The following is a 19,133-nucleotide window of genomic DNA, read 5'->3' as shown; positions in this document are numbered from 1 at the left end:
TGTGTCTATGTATATATATATATATGGGTGTGTGTATATATATGTAGGTGTGTATATGTATATATGCATATATATATATATATATATATATATAATGTATAGAAGGATAGCTCGCAAGTTGTCATTTTCCAAAAACCGCAGCCTGAGGCTTAGTTAAATGTATTTTTTAAACACCGTTAACCTAGTGTTCATGTCTGTTAAAAATAAACTTCTAATCGAGAAGACAAAAAGAAACCTCGCATAATGGAAAATTATCATCTTAATGTAAACTTAGAATATACTTACAACACAAATACAACAGGAGTAAAATGAATTACTAATTATTTTGTAGCATAACCCTTCTGCACTTTGACAGCATGCACATTCTGAGGCATTCTCTTGAGTTAGTCTGCGAAGATACTCTGATGAAACGCATCTCATTCTCCTTAATTTTTGTCAAATGTTCTAAATTGGAAATTTTATTATTGTTTGCTGTTGCTTAATGTAATTACATGCGTTTACGATAGTATTGAGGTCTGGATTGTGCAAGCTAATCCATACACGGAATATAATGCTTTTGAAGGAACTTATTGACATTGCTAGCTGTGTGAATGGGATCATTATTCTGAATGAAGATTGGATTATCAACCGAATTGCGGCCAAAGTAAGGTAGAAAATGCTCATTCAAAATATTAATGTGTCTAGTTGAATTAATTCGACGTTACAAACAACCTATAGAATCTGGACCATTTGCACTCATAACTCCCCACACCAAAACTGAACCTTCAGCACCTTTCAACGTTGAAACTATGCACCTGGGATTAAATTCTTCGTCCTTACTTCGAGGAACGTACTGTCTACAATCACTGTTTCGCTTATTGAATTTGATTTCGTCGCTAAAATCATTTCCGACTAATATGGAAAGTCATGATCTTTATTACGTCTTACGAAATCATGATGGCGCTTTCTGTTCTTTACATAAATCATTGACTTGGGTATTGGAACACAGCCTCACAAATTATATCTATTATATCCGTTCTTATACATGTTCTTAACTCTACAAACACACTTTTTAACAAGATTACATTGTTGCTGGATTTGAGTAGCCGTTCCGTAATCTGTTACTGAAGATGCGGATCTCGATAGCATTGTCTTCTCTGTAAGAATTACTTTACTACGACCAATGGGCATCACGAACACTGTCAGTGCCTAGGTCCTAGTGCACCTTTATACGTACTGTTTTCTCATCACTTTAATCAGCAGCCTATTTCTCGATTAGATGAAGAATGGTGAAAATTAAGGATCTACCAACGATCACATAGAAAGACTCGAGGTATATGGACTAAATGTTATGTTGTATAACCTGGAGTCGCCAACAATTATTATTAGAGTTGCTAAAAGATGAATATATTAAGATTAGATATACAAAATGGTGAATATTTTATACTGTTTTAAAATTTGTTTATTGCTGCGGAGTTTCGTTTAGTTGTCTCTGATTTTAAGCTCGTTTTGTTTATTAACGTGTACACTAAGATACTAAAATTAAAAGTTAAATAGATACAAGTAAAATTATAGAGGGATAAAAGGCAAATTTAATGAGGTCTTGACTGTTTTAACAGTTATATTCCATTAAGCTTAAATTTGCGTTTTTTAAAAGAAATTGTACATGCCGACTTTCTTTTTGGAATCACTAATATATGGGTTTAACAATGTAGCATTTAACAGCTGTTCAGATGATTGTTCTTACGTTTGATATAATGATTTTTGCTTATTTTCTTAATTCCTTTTCGTCACAGATAATTGAGTACAGCTAGTACGAAATTGTAAGTTTATTTATTTTTTCATTCCTCGATTTAACTTAGTGCGGAAATTTGTTGGCGTTTCGCTTTCATGGCCATATTTTTTAGATTTATTATAAAAATAGCAAATTTTTATATATGAAAGGGACACATCTTTATTTATGTCCTCCTTGTAAAAACATATAATGTCTCTCGATTTTTTTAAATGAGGATTGATAATTTGTAAATGTATAGTCATATTAATCATTATTTTTACAATCTTTAGGTAGATATTTTCTTCAGTCGCATTCGTTGATCTGAGAAACGTTTATAGTGAACTGGTAAAACTATATGAAATTTCGAACTGAACCTATTATCTCCACGTGGTAATATTGCAATGTTTCCTCTACAATTATTAAGTCTATTTGCTAATTACTTAAAGATTAATTACTATATATACTCGTAAGTCAGGGGTTTACTCATAATTGCGCACTGAGAAAGTAAGTACGAGAATTAAAACTTGGGTAAAAATGAACTTTAAATTAATGGCTCGTAAGCCATGTGCTAGTAATTTTATGTCTAACCTTTAATACGTATTTTTTGTATAGAATAACTTCTTATGTAAGTATATGTTTCGTAAACACACCTTTTGTGAATTATATATTCTTTTTAATCGAAACATTGATTGTTGAAATGCGAAAGAAAATTGTAAACATATTTTTTTATGGAAATCCCTCTATACATGTCATAAACCTATTTGATGTAAGGTGCTGAAAAAATGTTTCTCAAAGGCAAATACTATTACCAATAAGTGTTAGATTTCAACCAGAAAACAACAATTTTACCGCTTTTGTCAGAATCCTCGTTCATGTATTGTGAAGATTAAAGTGCAAATTAAGGGAAGCAAGTGTTTCGAGGCTGCTTCAATTATATCAAATTACAACTTTCTGCTCTCCCTACATTTACGGATCATGTAAAAAAAAATCTGTAAAAGCTTTCGAGTTGGACAAAGCCTGTTATCTTTGAATAGCTATTTTCGTAGAATGCTAGATTGAATGCATGTGTGAATTAACCAGAACGTAATAATTAATTATCATATATTCTGGCAGCAATACTTATGGTTTAACTTTAAGCAAATAACGCACATTTATTCACTTTATTTATTTATATATTTCCATAATTAGTATGTAATGCATTTATGGGATACATGTAGTCGCTCGCATATAAATGATGGAGTTTAATAAGAAGTTCGCTTTAAAAATGTTTAAATAGAAAAAAGTAAACATATAAAATCGATGTCAGAGAAAGAAAATATCCCTATAGGTATATAGAATAATGTTGGGTGCGGCAGAGAGGACGGGTGTTATTTTTGGAGAGAGGTCTTCAATTTTCATTGGCAACGGTTCCATCAGATCGTAGATACTTATATGCGAGAAGTTCTTCGACGCCACCCCACAAGTGATCGTTTACCGATAGAAGATGTTGCTAGCTACAGACTTACCAGTTTCTAATAGCCTCCAGGGCTGCTGTCTATTGTACAGAAGATGGATTATAAAACGGTCGCGTTTCAATGCAATAATCCTGAAGTAGTGTGATAAAATAAAGCGGCATAACTGTCGATAACACCTCCACAGATGAACGCACATCTCCACACGTATGCACACCCAGACTCATATATATATATATATATATATATATATATATATATATATATATATATATATATATATGGGCTCCTTTAGTCTTTGACAGACTATGGATATCCACGAAGCAGGAGGTGCGCAATCTCGAACCACACCCCTCCTAAGTCAACATTGTTAAATACCAGTGGCAAGTGAATGTACGTACAGAATTACTGGAAGCAGATGCCGAAATAAGCGAAGAGCATATGCAGCGCCTGGAATTCCCAAATGGTCACCCAGCTAGTACTAATTATGCTCAACGTTGCTTAACGCCGATGATCTGACGAGAACCTGTGTGTCAACACGATTATGCAGTATATATATATATATATATATATATATATATATATATATATATATATATATATACAGGGTTACCTAAAGAAAACGGGTCCCAACTCTACTTAGGCGCCGTTTCTTGGTGTTTCGTCTGAATGAAATTAAACTTTGGTCATAAATAGTTTATTATATTCAAAACATCACATCAAAACAATAGGGGCTTTGGCCTTTTTTCTCCGCTGACTGTAAAATGCTCAGAAAAAAACAATTGAATGTCCTCTGTTTTTTTTGGGTCACTCTGTATGTATATATATATATATATATATATATATATATATATATATATATATATATATATATATATCAGTATGTAATTATACGTGTGGAATGTTAGGTACACGAAATAAATCCATATTATGTCCTTTCGGTGATAGCACTGGACGGTTTTTGTTTAGTATACTTGCAATAAAATAATTTAATTCTATTACTAGCTCTACACACGTACTGAGCACCGATAAAAATACTGAAATAATAAATAGCTAGTCTATTACTTTACAATATAATCGGTTTATATACATGAAATAATGGACGGGGCATTATGTTTCGAAATATATATTCTAGGGACTTTTGTGAATAACATGAACACGTGATGTTTGTACATTTGTGCCGACCTTGATTCGCACCGACTGCTAAGAGCTTTTTTTTTGAATTAGATACTAAGTCTTCAGGAGTGAAAAGATTGCCCCATACAGAATGTTCAGATATATTGGGAAATATATTTATAAAAGTTCGCTGTGTGTTCATAAGCGTTATTAATGTACATATGAAAATACGTTTTTACTAGGAAGTAACCGTTTTTCAAAATCCAAGGGCCACTAGAGAATAAAGGGTTAATGAGTATCGTGATAGTCCGTAATACTAGAAACTTGGAAATTCTAATGCTTTCTTACATTTGATCTAAAACCATCTTATATTCAGTTAAGAAGATACCCCGCTATACTGTGCTTCATGAACTGATAGTTCTGAGAAATATACTTTGCTCATAGAATTTACATAATTTTAGACACTGATAGGGAGTAATGGATACTGCTGCTAGTCGTTGTAACCTGACAAATATTTGTTGCGAATGTTTTGCAAGTTCAACATAAAAAAAATTCCTGATGAACCGCCCCCTTAAGACATTTTCAATCTCCAATACTAACGATTACTACGATACTATCCCATTAATTGCTGTACACGCAATGACCTTACTCCCCGAGTGGCTCCGGGCGTTGATAAGTGGTGACCACCATGTATAAAAAAAGAGCAACCATAGATTGAAGCTCAATTCCAAGGTATCGTGTACACCTTACTTATTTTTCGTTTGAAATAAATTGCCGTTTAACAGTTTTACAAAGCCGCGCAGTACAGAATAAAGAGATGCATAAACATTTAATAGCATTTCAAGAGCTGCTGCGAAGAATGTGGGTTCCCGTTTCCATGCTAAAAAGCTACTTACGCCTGAAAGTATCCTGTATCTCTACAAGGTCACTATTTGTTCGTGTATGGAGTAGTGTTGTCACATTTGGGCTAGTGCATCTACTACTAGTCTCTCGCTCCTGGACAGGGATCGAAAGGGAGTGGCCAACCTGATGAGTCCTAAGATGTCATCTAAGCTTCAACCACTGTCCCATCGACGTACTGTTGCATCGGGTTGTCTGTTCTACAAGTATTTTAATGACGAATGCTCTGACGAACTGCAAGCCCTTGCACTCCCTCGACGTAAATATCCCTGACAATCCCGACAAGCAGAAAAATCCCACACTTACACAATAGAGATCTCTAGATGCCAGGAAACCTACATTAATAGGTTCTTCCTCAAAACTGGGAACTCAATTCTGAGTTACTGCTTTCCCAACTGTACTGACATGCAGAAGTTCAAGTGTAATGTGAACAGGCATCTTACTACTCATATCCCTTCATAATATCCCTGCAACTTATGTCCCCAATAGTAGCCCCCTACCTCAAAGTGACACTGCGCCTTGTTTCGGGTGAAAATAAAAAGAGAACCTACTAATGTAATAATTATCGCTCATACCCGTCCGGATGCAGGTATAAAATTATTTGAGATAATATATTGTGGATATATTGTCAGCATAAACTTCAGCAATGTTCAGGACCAATAAGGCAATAAACACACCAATTTACGCGAGCCGAGGAGAAACTCCATAGGGCAGATTTCGATCGCCATCGGTTTTATCTGAACATTTTACACAAATGGCTTTTGTAATCATATATATAAAATAAAGATTTGTTTGGATTTTCTGGATTATTTTATGACTAAGATTTACATTTTTATGTATAATGCGTTTTTATATCTATAATCCTATAAGTTTGGAATTTTGTTTATTGATATTCCTATTAAACCCCCGTTTTTCTATTTATTTAAAAGAAAATACAACTTTGTCATATATGGATCGTGGAATTGCATTCACCTGCAAATGTTCTAGCTAATTTGCATATTCTTTAAAACATTAATTTGAATTAAGTCCTATTAGTATTTTTTCTGTTTGCTCATGGGATATTCAATTTTTAGTTAAGTATTACGTGCAATTAAATTCAGGCAGCTGTTCTACCTGACTTATACTTGCATAATCGTTGCGTTATAGTAAACACGCACCTCTTTCTATATATTTTTTATGTATACGTATATATATATATATATATATATATATATATATATATATATCATGATTTAAAAACTTTCGCCTACCAATGCCCACTCTCAGTTTTAGTCTACGGACATAAAACTTAATATATAGGATATTCGAACCGATGCGAGACCTTATATTTGGGTTTTCACCGAGGAAAATTGGAGCAATATGTGGAAATTAAAGAAAGGGTAGTTTCAAGGTGATGGTTGAACAACGGCTTTACGAACATACATAAATTAAATAATAGCTATTAGTTCATGGTTTAATCTTTAGCTTTGCAGCACACATGTCTTCAAAGCCCAGGCATCAGCATAAAAGAAAAAAAGAAAATTGTTAGCTAAACGTTCTGGTTCAGATTCTCGGTGGCGGCGTGAATTTTTTTAAAAATCATTGCTATAAATTGAGTTCAATATAATATAATAAATACGAAATCTGCATTATACAAATATTTTATGACCTGGTAATGCCGGGTGGCCTGCTAGTATTTACAATGGATTTTAATGTTATTTCAACAAAACTTTTTGTAGCCGGCATGTTATTTTTAATAAGAGAAACCCTTCTATTGCATACAATACACGATGTTTGATTTAGAGAGAAAACAGTTCTCCAAAAATCAAGAAGGCTGATGCTTGAAAATCATTGATTAAATTTAATATTTTTTAATCCATCAAATATTTAAACAAATGACCAAAATAAAGAATAATCTTTGATTCCTTGGCTAAATATTGGATGGATTAGAAAATTTTGTAATTTATAATATTTTTTTTTATTTCGCAATCGATTCACTTGTTTATTAATTGCTCTATCTAGAAAATTTAGCCTTTTATTATCTTCATAGGTTCTAATATAAAGAAACATTTGCCTTTGTAATTATATATATGTTTGTGTTTATTTCCGTGCGTGAGTGTAAGATTACCAAACCTAAAGCAGCGATACTCAGGAGTATTTGACTGAAGTCCCTATGAAATTGTCACTAAGTCTCTAAGAAACTAGGCAACACTTATTTGTATTTTGGTGATTAACTTCTAACTAAGATTCTTATAAAAACAAGTAATTATAAAAAGTTTACGTTGGAATCTAATTATGATTAAGTTATAAAAAGAGAAAAATAAAACTCATTCAAAATCACTGTTGAAACTTTGTGCATAAACTAGGGAAATGTAATTTGATATTTTTTAGGATAATCTATCTTCATCAATCACTGTCATTGAAATTATCGATCTGTCTAATAATCGTATTATATACATCGAATATCTTGTTTTCTAAATAAGAAAAAATTCTGTGAGATTAGTTATTGCATCTCTATCGATTATAATGCACGAAAATAATTGTATACAGTTCATTCCACCAACAAGTCTCTTTTGAACTGTCAAGTGTCACTCATTGTCATATAGAGGATTTCAACACCGATCGAGTTATTAAGTGTGGATATATAAAATACTCAGAAAGATATATCAACACATCGGCACGTATATTAATAATCTTATTATAAGGCCTCTTCAATATTGCGAACCTTCCTTATGTCAGCATATTCATTTAGCTGGAAAACTTGGAAGTTATAGCCGTTTTTTTTAAACTTGAATTTATAAGATAAGTTGTTTTATTAGCCGTACATTAATGATTATTATAAATATTACTCCTTATCTATTTTCTCCTTTATTTTTCGTCCGTACATTATTATTCTTATTTGTACCCACAAGGAGATCTACCACTGACCATTATTAAAAGATGCAAAAATGATGATAACCGGTGGCGTTTCCTAGAGTCTGAGTGACAACAAGTCTCGTCAGATTTCCGATGACTCTCTTTGATAACTTTTGTCAATAATGTTGCGTTGTCGCCATAGCCGATTAATATTGATTAATCGAAAGCAACGATTATTGGTTTTTATTGAATTTTAGGAAGTAAGTAGCTCTCCAATGGTGGTCTGGACAGTTTTTCTTCTACGCCATTCCACCCTTCTTAACACTTCACAAATATTTTGTGTGGTAACAGCCAGCCCCGATGCATTTTTATTGGGTAGAAATTAACAAATATTTGCTGTTTCAGTCATCTTGGATTCATGCGGCATTACTCTATCTCTGCATTTTACTTGTCTTGCGGCTCAAATGAAGCTAGTTACTATTTGTTCTTCGTGTGTTAAACTTAGAGGAGTTTGCTTCTTTCTTTTACAAGGTATTCACCACTTATCAAGGCCTGTAGGTCACTCGGGGATGACGGTTAGTGTATGTACAGTACGTTAGTGCTGGAGATTTGATAAAGGGTCTTACTTAAGGGGGCAGTTCATCAGGAATTTGGTTTCATTGGACGTGAAGACATCCAGGTAGTCACGTGGGAAACAGGCAACCTGAACAGAGTTCCACAGGCGTGCACTTCTAAGGAAGAAGCTTTGTTCATGGAATCTACGTTTTGATTTTGGCAGAGATAAGGAGTAGGGAAAAGTTTTGACAGTGGTTTAAGCTAGGAGGGTGTTTATCGTGAAAGATTGGCGAAGGGGGACCAGAGATTGGAGTTCGGACGAGCAACTGCCATTGGTAGTAAGTATAACATAAAGAGGGCTCGTAACGTCTCTCCTGTGGGAGAGAGGTTGCAGGGAAGAGAAAAGGGCATCACCGACTAGGCAACGAAGCCTATTTTGTACTTTGTCAAGGCACGATAGGCTGTTTTTAAGATTTAAGGTTTCATCTGTTTTCCCCAGGACTGTTCGCTCTGAAGGCTCAGTCTTTTATTATTATTGTTATTGACTCACAAAGAGCTTTCACACAGGTTATCAAAGGCCTCTCCTTGAAAACAGCCTGTGCTATTTCCTGGAAGCTAAGTGACAAGTTTGCTCCGATTCCCGTAGTCTCCACCTCTTTCGATAGTATTTGCAAATAAATTTGCATTATCGCAACAGCTGCTTGCCATTGATTTCTCGTTTGTAACGGCTATTGGTCTTCACTAGAATTTGAGTGGCAATAAGCCTCCCCACGGACCCAGTTCTCTTCGTACTTATCCAGAGTAGATCTGGCCGGTGCTCTCTCCTTGACTCTACTTGGCTGTTTGTTTTAGATAGATATATGGTTTTAGATAGATATATGGCTTCAATGTTCTTGGTTCACATGTGGCGTTTCATGTTTTGCCGTTACAGCAGTTTTTCTGGTCCACGCTTGTTGCTCATGTGTGTTAGTCTCAACATTCAAGGGTATTCCTTAATATTTCAGCTGTTTTCATTGTTTGTTGTATTTTCCCAGTCAATCTTCTGATTCCAATTTCAACCGTTTTCTTTTAAATAGTTTTCGGGATTGTTCCAAGTGCTCACACTATTATTAGTGGTTTGATTTTCTTCGTTTTCTATATCCCTTTCAGCTCTCTAGTTATCTCTGTGTATTTGCTCCGTTTCTCCTTTTCTTTGATATTCACTCTGTGGTTGGCAGAAACAGCAAAGTCTACGATTTGACAGGATTTTTCTTTCTTGTTAATTATTACGATATCCGATTTTCTTGCCTGTATGATTTATCAGTTTGTATGTCCATGCTCCATAGAATTTTGTGGTTCTCGTTTTCACCTACTGTTTTCGACTTGTGTTTGTACCACTCGTCTGTCCGTTCGAAATGCAGTGTACTGCACTTCAAATTCAGTCGTGTCTGTTCTTGTATTCTTTTTGTGACAGTTTGCTGCATTCGCTTATGGTCTATCGTTTCGTCTTTTTGTCTATAGATTCTGCATTTGCTGTTTTCTTGGGTTTCATCGATCTTTGCTTTAATGTGATTGCTTCTTATCGAAGTACCGTGTGCTGCAGTTATTAGAGGTTCAGTTTCTCGGCTTATGTGTCCTTTTCGCATTCATATCCAAGTGTTTACTTTATATTTATCTTTTGTCATCCTTATGAATCTTCGGGTAGTTGTTTCTCTTTTACATTTTTTCTTGCTTAATCCCCTGTCTCTGTTTTCTGATTTATTGATTTTTTTCTGTCTCCCGCGGCCATGATTATTCTTTCAGTGTATGTATTTTTCTAGTTATTTTTTACGTGATTCACACTTCTATACTTACCAGTCCCCTCCCACCGTATTTCCTTTTCATATAGAGTCGGGCAACATCGTCCTTTGCGTGTAGTGCATTGTCATGAGTTTCCTCGTCTTCTGATCGCGATGTTTCAGTTCTTCTTTGGTCCACCCTATGGACTACCCAGAGTATATTACTAGTAATACTGTTCATGTATACCTTTTATTAGGTTTCTGCTAGATAATTTAGTTTCCAGGAGTATTTTTGGTTTCCTTAGCTATTCCTTTCCAATTCTCGCTTTCATTTCTGCTGCTTTGATGGCGTCTGTTTTTATAGACGTATTGTTCCCCTAGTGGCCTCATCCCCGATTGTTTGGGTAGTTCCATGCCTTCTGTCGTCTCTTGTTTTCCCTTATCACTAGTAGTGGGAATTTCTCCATACCGAACTTCATTTGGCTGTCTTGGCTGAAGATCATAATGATATTTATTAATGTCTTGAGTTCATTTTCAGTCTTCGTAAAAAGATTAAAATCGTCCATGTACATCACGTGATAATTTTTTTCCTCCGTGTTAGAGAACTTGTATCCGGCTTGGCACTTTGTCGGTATATTGTTCAGTGGCATCATGGCTATGATGAACAGTAATGGCGATAGTGAGTCTCTTTGAAAGATGCCTCTTTGTATGTATGTATGTAATATATATATATATATATATATATATATATATATATATATATATATATATATATATGCATTTTTTTCTCTTGAGCATATTTCTTTTAATAAAATGGATGATTTTGTCTATTAATTCTAATTTTTGTCCTTTACAGCTTCCGGATAACGGTCTTCACTCCTGGCAAGACTTTAAGGAGATATAGTGTACGAACTAAAGATAATTGATTTATGAATATTGAGACTTATTTTTGTATGTTTATATTGTAATAGCAAATGCAATTAATGGTCAAATGCTTCGTGAGATATTGTGTAAATGCCACACCATAAAGAATAACATTAACACCAACAAAACCATCAAAATCAAACAAATGCTGTCAGAATCAGAAAATTCCTGCGTTGCAGCTCAACGATTAACTCTTTATAGTATGTCCATCCTAATTTGCTCCCTTGGCGGATGCGCTGTTTTGTAAACACCAATGGCATAATGCGCTTAAAACATCGATAACCTTTTTACATAATTAAAACAAAATCTGGTTACAGAAAAATTCTTAACATTTAATCCCACTATTCTAGTCGATCAATGATACGAATGTTGAATGTTGATAAAATTTTGTGAACTCCAATCGATTTTATTATTAAAAAATTATGTAAAATATGCTGAATCGTAAAATATCGTTAATGCATTTGTTTTCGATTATATTCGCGATATCTTGCCATTTTCTTAATATCGAAAAAAAGAATCTTTGACGAAAACTTTAAAAGTGGCTTTTGCATTCGTTATTGCTTTTGGTGGCTTGGGTAAAAAAGGTCGTTTTCCTATAAGCTATCTTTTATATTACTTCGGCGAAAAGCTTTCAATAACATCAACTTTTTCTTGTTATCTCTTGCTCGCGATAAACATGCTTACAGGCACGAATCCGTGTTTTGGAATAATGCGATTAACTATGATAAGTATGTGTCACTATTATTTCATTTTGATTAACATACTCACAAGGTAATCCTAGATAGTTACGTGTATATTTTTCCACATGTAAATCTATGAAAATTTTAGGATATTTTAATGTCTAACTCAAATATGTGCGGAAACTATTTTTTTTTATTAGAAGGAGAACATTTTTCTACAAAGAAATGTAACCTAATAGTTGAAGCTGAAATAGGAGAATCTTGCAAGACACATGTTCAGTATCCAATGTTTATATCCAGCCCTACGGACTCAATTAATCGGGTGTATATAAAATAACATTCGTAGACAATTTCATCAATAAAATGCAGCTTAATGTGTGACAATGCTTTATAATGTCCAGAATAATTTTCCAATACTAAAAACCTATCATAAACATGTATACATACCCCTTATCTTATGTTTAGCATGCTTGAAAGCACACAAAAAATATCGTTAGCGCATGCTAGTAGCAACTAAATAGCGTAAGAGTTAGAATCGTTGATTGTCACATAGGCCGTCGAATTTTAAACCTGTCTTGAAGTAATTGCTAGTCTATCCAAACTGAAGAGCTCTAATACAGCTGAGCAGTCTGTCTGTTGATGACTCTCAATAATCCCTACCTAGGAGTTAGCAGACTGGAGAACCAAAAAATAAAATACTGTATAAAGCAATGCTTTTTAAGTAAACAAATCGAGCTTTAGGTCGGTTATACATTTTTAACCATTGCAGTTTCACATACGCATCTTAGTAGCAACCAAATAGCGTAACTGTTAGATATATTGAGTGTGGCTTAGGCAGTCAGGATTCAATCTTGTCTTGAGATAGTTGGTAGTCAAGCAGAACTGAAGAGCTATGATACAGCAAAACAGCCATCACTCAGTCACTTGACGACCAAATTTCAAACACTTTTACATTTCATAGTATATTTTCTCAGCAATATCTTGAAATAAAAAAACGATATTCTTTCAGTAAAACTAAAGTTATAATAAAAATTAATGGTGTGCAAAAGTTCTCAGAATCTGTAAGGATAAGGAAGGAAGAGAACGGAGTGACGGTTGATTGGCTGTTCGTTACCATAGCAAACCAATCTGTTACGCCACCTCAAATCGGTTGGGCACGATGGAGATGATGACAGTAACAAGAAATAAAAAAAAGTAAAGTTCCCCCAGTTTTGTAGCAAAGTACTTCGGGAAAAATTGGAATGCCCAATTTTCGAAGACGACAATAATATATATATATATATATATATATATATATATATATATTGTCTCATATTTTCCACTCTTCGCGATGTTTTCATTCGTCGCGCGTATGCGTAGTTCACTCTGTAGCTAAGATTACATTGGTTAATGTAAGAAAGTCGTAATGATTATTTTTGTGGATTGTTGACAAAGTAAAACTGGAATAATCATGGATTACATAGAAAAATGCGAGCATGAAAAGTAATATTGATAAAATAGAAAATTAAAGGACTAGTTGTTAAAACGGGAAAAGAAAAAGACGAGATATGCTAGTAAAAATATAATAAATTTATAACTTGAACTATTGCAGCAGTAAGAATATATTATGCAATGTTAAACTGAATTTAGAAAAAAAATCTTAATCATGCAAAATTTAAAGTTATAATTTTATTATATTTTTATTCAAATATCTTGTCTTATATAAGTGAGAAGTGTAGATCCTCACTGTATCATACCGAAAAGGTATGCTTTCCTAGAGTTCGTGATCACTATCATGTACTTGTACTAAACTGATTAAATTAATTGGTATTTAAGGATTTTGATTTTCCGTACATAAATTACCATTTCTTATGACATAAATACAAAATCATCGACTGTTAACTTATTATCGAGTGACGGATGACTTTATGACCTCAATTCAGCCGTCCGATATTTGCTAATTGTCATTTGTGTTACGCTTCGATTCACCACTTAAAATTGTATCGTCCGAGGACTAGAACTGTCATTAATGTAACTCCTTATAGTTTGCATGATGAATACAGACACCTATATGTAGAAATATACAAGTAAATATTCATTAGAAAATGCACAAAAACAACTCGGGTTTAGTAACTCCTGCGTAAAGACACGTATGTGAATTAGATCATACGGAAAAACGAATTATCCCAGAGATGTTATCAATTAGAAAGTAATTGAATCAACACTATGTGATGATGCGTGAGATACATAAAGAACCAAAACAGAAATGACATGCTTTATCAGTTAATTATCAATTGCAGCTAATTAGAATAAGTAAAAAAAAATGCTGTTTTCGCAAACAAAACACGGTGAAAAACAAATACATGTGGCACCTTAATTGTATATTATAAGAAAGATAGGTGAAAACAAACGCTGGTTAATTAACATTCTGTATGAGGATAAATACTCTGATCAATATTTTTTACAATTGTTACTCACTCCACAAACAACATCGCCACTTGGACGGAAGAGTCTACTATATGGGATCGCGTCTAAACGGGAAATGTGGAAAGCTAAGAAGAGAGGTGTCTATCCACATTACGTTTAAATTTATGCAGGTTAGCACAGCCAAAAACGATAAAAAAGGGAGGGAATTCCAGTATAGCAATCCGAAGAAATGACTGTTAGAGTATATATAACTCTCAAGAGTGGGTGGTTGGGATTTAGCTGCCTTTCTGGTTAGTTGCGAGTATGTAAGTTGAGGAACGGGAGATTCCATGAGATTATAAAAAAAAAAAACTTTCTGAAGTTCTTATGAAACCGCACATAGCTGTCATATTACAGTTGTAGTCAATAGTGCGGAATATACTAGATTTTAAACTCCTTTCGCGGCACGTTAAAAGAAGGAAATACTAGTGGCAAATGCACAAGGCTGGATGTTGAAAGAATTCTCTACGCATAGGCAAATTGTGGCTTCGTATGTATATATCATACTCTCAGTTGTGACTAAGGACCTAGAAGTGTGTAGAGAGTCCAACTTCTTTGCAGCAAACGTAGCAATGTTCCTAATAAATTTGTTCCAATTCCTGCTGCCTTTGAATGTTAAGCCAATAAGTTTGAAAGAGGTGATCTCTTATATTGTGAATAATTGTTTTCAAATTATACAACGAACTTACGTAGTTAAGTCATTAAAATATTTATTATTAATTACTTTTGTCCAGAGCAGATACGTTCAACTCAATTGCCTTTCATTCAACAACGGAATATACGTTTAATGAAAACTACGTGCGTTAAATGATATTCGCTTTGATCTCCATGCTTGCTCGTGTAGTTTTCTCTTTCCTGACATAAAATAACGTGTCTTGAGGTCAAGCAATTGTTCATAAATTAATGTTTCCAACCATCGCGCAAACATGGCATTATTTATGGGCTTCGTCACATGGATGATATTTTTTTATTTTTCGTGACTCATTGTCCCATGCGGCACTAATCTAAGAACACGGAATCATAGCATATGTCGGACGATGACAATCTGTTTCCCCGTATAAACTTTTCACCATGCTATAAACAGATTCTTAGCGATCAGCACGTCTATATGTATATATTCTCAGAATTGTTTTAGGCTTTACGTAAATTCCTTTTTCAAACAAACATGTTAGAATAACAAAGTGCATTAAAGTGTTGCTCAATACAAATATCATGATCTTATATCCACCTCTACAGATGAGAATTGTTTAAAGAAAGGTGAGAAAACAATATTTAAATGTATATAAATGAACGGTTTTAGATTCTCGAGAATCATCCATTTTTATGTTTTTCAAATACTTCTTGCACGGAACACATACCGTAAACTAAGAAATCATCTAAATCATGTGTGCTTTTATAAATGTGCATCTTATAAAATATAAATACACTTCAGTGTCTGCATTATGACGGAATATATCGATTCGCCTTCCAAGAAGATTGTATTTCTTTTAAAAGTGGTTTTAAATTGCAGAAGAGTTAACTGTCCTATATATATATATATATATATATATATATATATATATATATATATATATATATATATATATATATATATATATAATGTGTGTGTACTATTATAAAAGTCGCTTTGTATGTGGATGAGTTCCTCCTTAGTTCTGAAGCAGCTAAACTTATATTTTGTAAATTACACAGGAAGATAACTTATTTGTCTGACAGTGTTCATGTACCAACACTCATCCGATAAGTATCGAAAAAACCCGATCCTAAAACTGTTTTTTTAGATTAAAAAAAAAAGAATTTTAACGGGTAATTTATCTTATGTAACATTTCTGATAAAAAAACACACAAAAAAACAACAGAATTATTGACAGTTGTAATTATCAGTTATCTCATCATCGTAAGATAGAAGAAATAATCTATTCCTTACTAGAGTATGCAACAACCAGGAAAGTCTACGCGTGAAAGATTCGAACGTCTAATCCACAAGCAATTTGATCTGTAATGTTTGGGAAAATCTCTCTTCCAGACAAAATAAAACCCCCCAAACAATTGTTTATAAATTTAACTATTGGTATACGTTTTTAATATCCATACGTACATGATTAATTACTAAACAAAAAATGAGTTCGTTTGTAATTTAACAATATAGCTGCAAGTGGTTTTAATAATGGTAATGCTTGATTTAATTTGGTTTCATACAAAGAGCGTAAATGGTAGAATTTAAATGAGAGAAAAAACATTGATTGCCTGCATAAATAAAGTACTTAAATGTCATAGTATGCCCACAATCTTACCTAAAAAAAATGATGTCTTACTCTATCTGTTTCATTCGTTCTCTCTCTCTCTCATATATATATATATATATATATATATATATATATATATATATATATATAATGTGTGTATGTGTATATATGTGTGTATATATGCGTCTTGTCTCCCTTCTTAAAGATGGAGACAACTAGTGCATCTCTAAGTTGTGCAGGGATTTTCTCTTGTTCCCATATTTTGAGCAGCAGGGCATGGATGTGTCTGAGAAGATCAGGCCCGCCTTTCTTCAGGATTTCTGCTGGGATGCCGTCAGAACCAGCCGCCTTATTGTTTTTCATCTTCCTAATTGCATCCCGCACCTCTTCCAGACTGGGTGATTCTCCCATGCTCTCAATTATGGGCTGTTGGGGGAGTTTTTCAAGGGCCTCCATCTCTGGAGTGGTGTCCCTGTTCAGAAGATCCTCGTAATGCTCTTTCCATCTATTTGTTATTTCTCCCTTTCCTTTCAGCAGCGTGAGCCCATCCTTAGACCGAAGGGGGGTCAGAGAACGGTAGCTGGGGCCGTATACCACTTTTGTGGCTTCAAAGAATCTTCTGGTGTCCCCAGAGTCAGCAAACTGCTGGATCTCCTGAACCTTCCTCATCCACCAGAGGTTCTTCAGCTTCCTGACTGTCGATTGGACAGCCGCTTTAGCCTTGGCATGGGCAGCTCTTTTACCCTTGCAATTGATGTTATTCTGCCAGGTAATAAAAGTTTGCCTCTTGGTGTCTATAAGCTGTTGGATTTCGGTATCGTTTTCATCGTACCAATCCTGATGTTTCCGCTTTTTCTGCCCTAGGATGCTTATACTGGAGTCCATGATGGCAGAAGACAGCTTGTCCCAGTGCTCTTCAGCAGGGAGACAAGGCAAACTGTGGGAACTACCGGGGCATTTCTCTCCTCTCTACCACAGGGAAAGCCCTAGCTCGGGTTTTGGCCAACAGGCTTACACCCCTTGCAGAAACCATCCTTCCCGAGTCCCAAAGTGGTTTTCGACCAAATAGAGGAACGATGGACATGATCTTCACTGCTCGTCAACTCCAAGAAAAGTGCAGGGAGCAAAATTTACCATTATACATGGCTTTTATAGACCTTACTAAAGCCTTTGACTCTGTGAACCGTCAAGCCCTTTGGCTGGTTCTTGCAAGGTTTGGATGCCCAGAGAGGTACATTCGGGTACTGAGACTGCTACATGACAATATGTCAGCTACAGTCCTCAGTAGTAGTGGAGATGAAACCGAGCCCTTCAGGGTTGACACGGGAGTGAAACAGGGGTGTGTCATTGCCCCAACCCTGTTCTCCATCTTCATTACTGCTATCCTCCATCTCACGGACAAACATCTTCCCCATGGAGTTCGGATTATGTACAGAACTGACGGGCGACTTTTTAACATCAACAGATTTAGGGCCAAAGGTCGAACGAACACCATATCCATTATGGAGCTACAGTATGCAGACGATAACGCCCTTCTAGCCCTCTCAGAAGAGGACCTACAGTGTACACTGGTTGCCTTCACGAGGGCGTACAAACAGCTAGGACTAACAATTAATATAAAAAAACCCAAATCCTCCATCAATCACCACCAAACAGTACTCCAGTCTCACCCCCAAACATCTCCATTGACAACGCTAGACTGGAAAATGTGGACCACTTCCCATACCTAGGCAGCATCCTATCATCAAAAGCTAACATAGATGATGAAATACAACACCGTCTCAGCTGTGCCAGTGGGGCTTTCTCAAGGCTAAGGAAGAGAGTATTTGAGAACCGTGACCTTCTGGCAAAGACCAAAATCATGGTATATAAAGCTGTCTTGCTGCCCATTCTTCTCTATGGATCGGAGACCTGGACCACATACAGGAGGCACGTAAAAACCCTGGAGACGTACCACCAAAGATGCCTCCGAAAAATCCTCAGAATTAGTTGGAAGGACCGACGCACAAACACCAGCGTCCTGAGTGAGGCTAACATTCCCACTATCACCGCTATTGTTGCTCAACGCCAGCTCAGATGGACTGGTCATGTTGTCCGAATGCCGGATCTCCGCCTCCCAAAACAGATTTTCTACTCTCAGCTTGTTGAGGGAAAACGTGCCCAGGGTGGCCAAAAGATGAGGTATAAGGACAACATCAAAGCAAATCTAAAGCGGTTTCACATGGACCTTGAGACATGGGAGGACGTGGCTGGGAGCAGGTTGGCATGGAGGAGCGCTGTCCACAAAGGTGCTGCGCTTTATAGTAGTGACCTAAATCAAGCTGCTGAGGATAAACGCAAGCACAGAAAGGACAGATTATTAACCAGACACACCCAACCCCACCCCACCACCACTACCTTTATCTGCCCAAACTGCACAAGACAAATTGGGTCTAGGATTGGGCTCTATGCTCACCTGAGGATCCACAGAA

Source organism: Euprymna scolopes, chromosome 23 (assembly GCF_053919585.1).
Source record: "Euprymna scolopes isolate OS-2025 chromosome 23, ASM5391958v1, whole genome shotgun sequence".
Lineage (NCBI taxonomy): Eukaryota > Metazoa > Mollusca > Cephalopoda > Sepiida > Sepiolidae > Euprymna > Euprymna scolopes.
The sequence above is the reverse complement of the archived record's forward strand: the minus strand, read 5'-3'. Positions refer to the sequence as shown.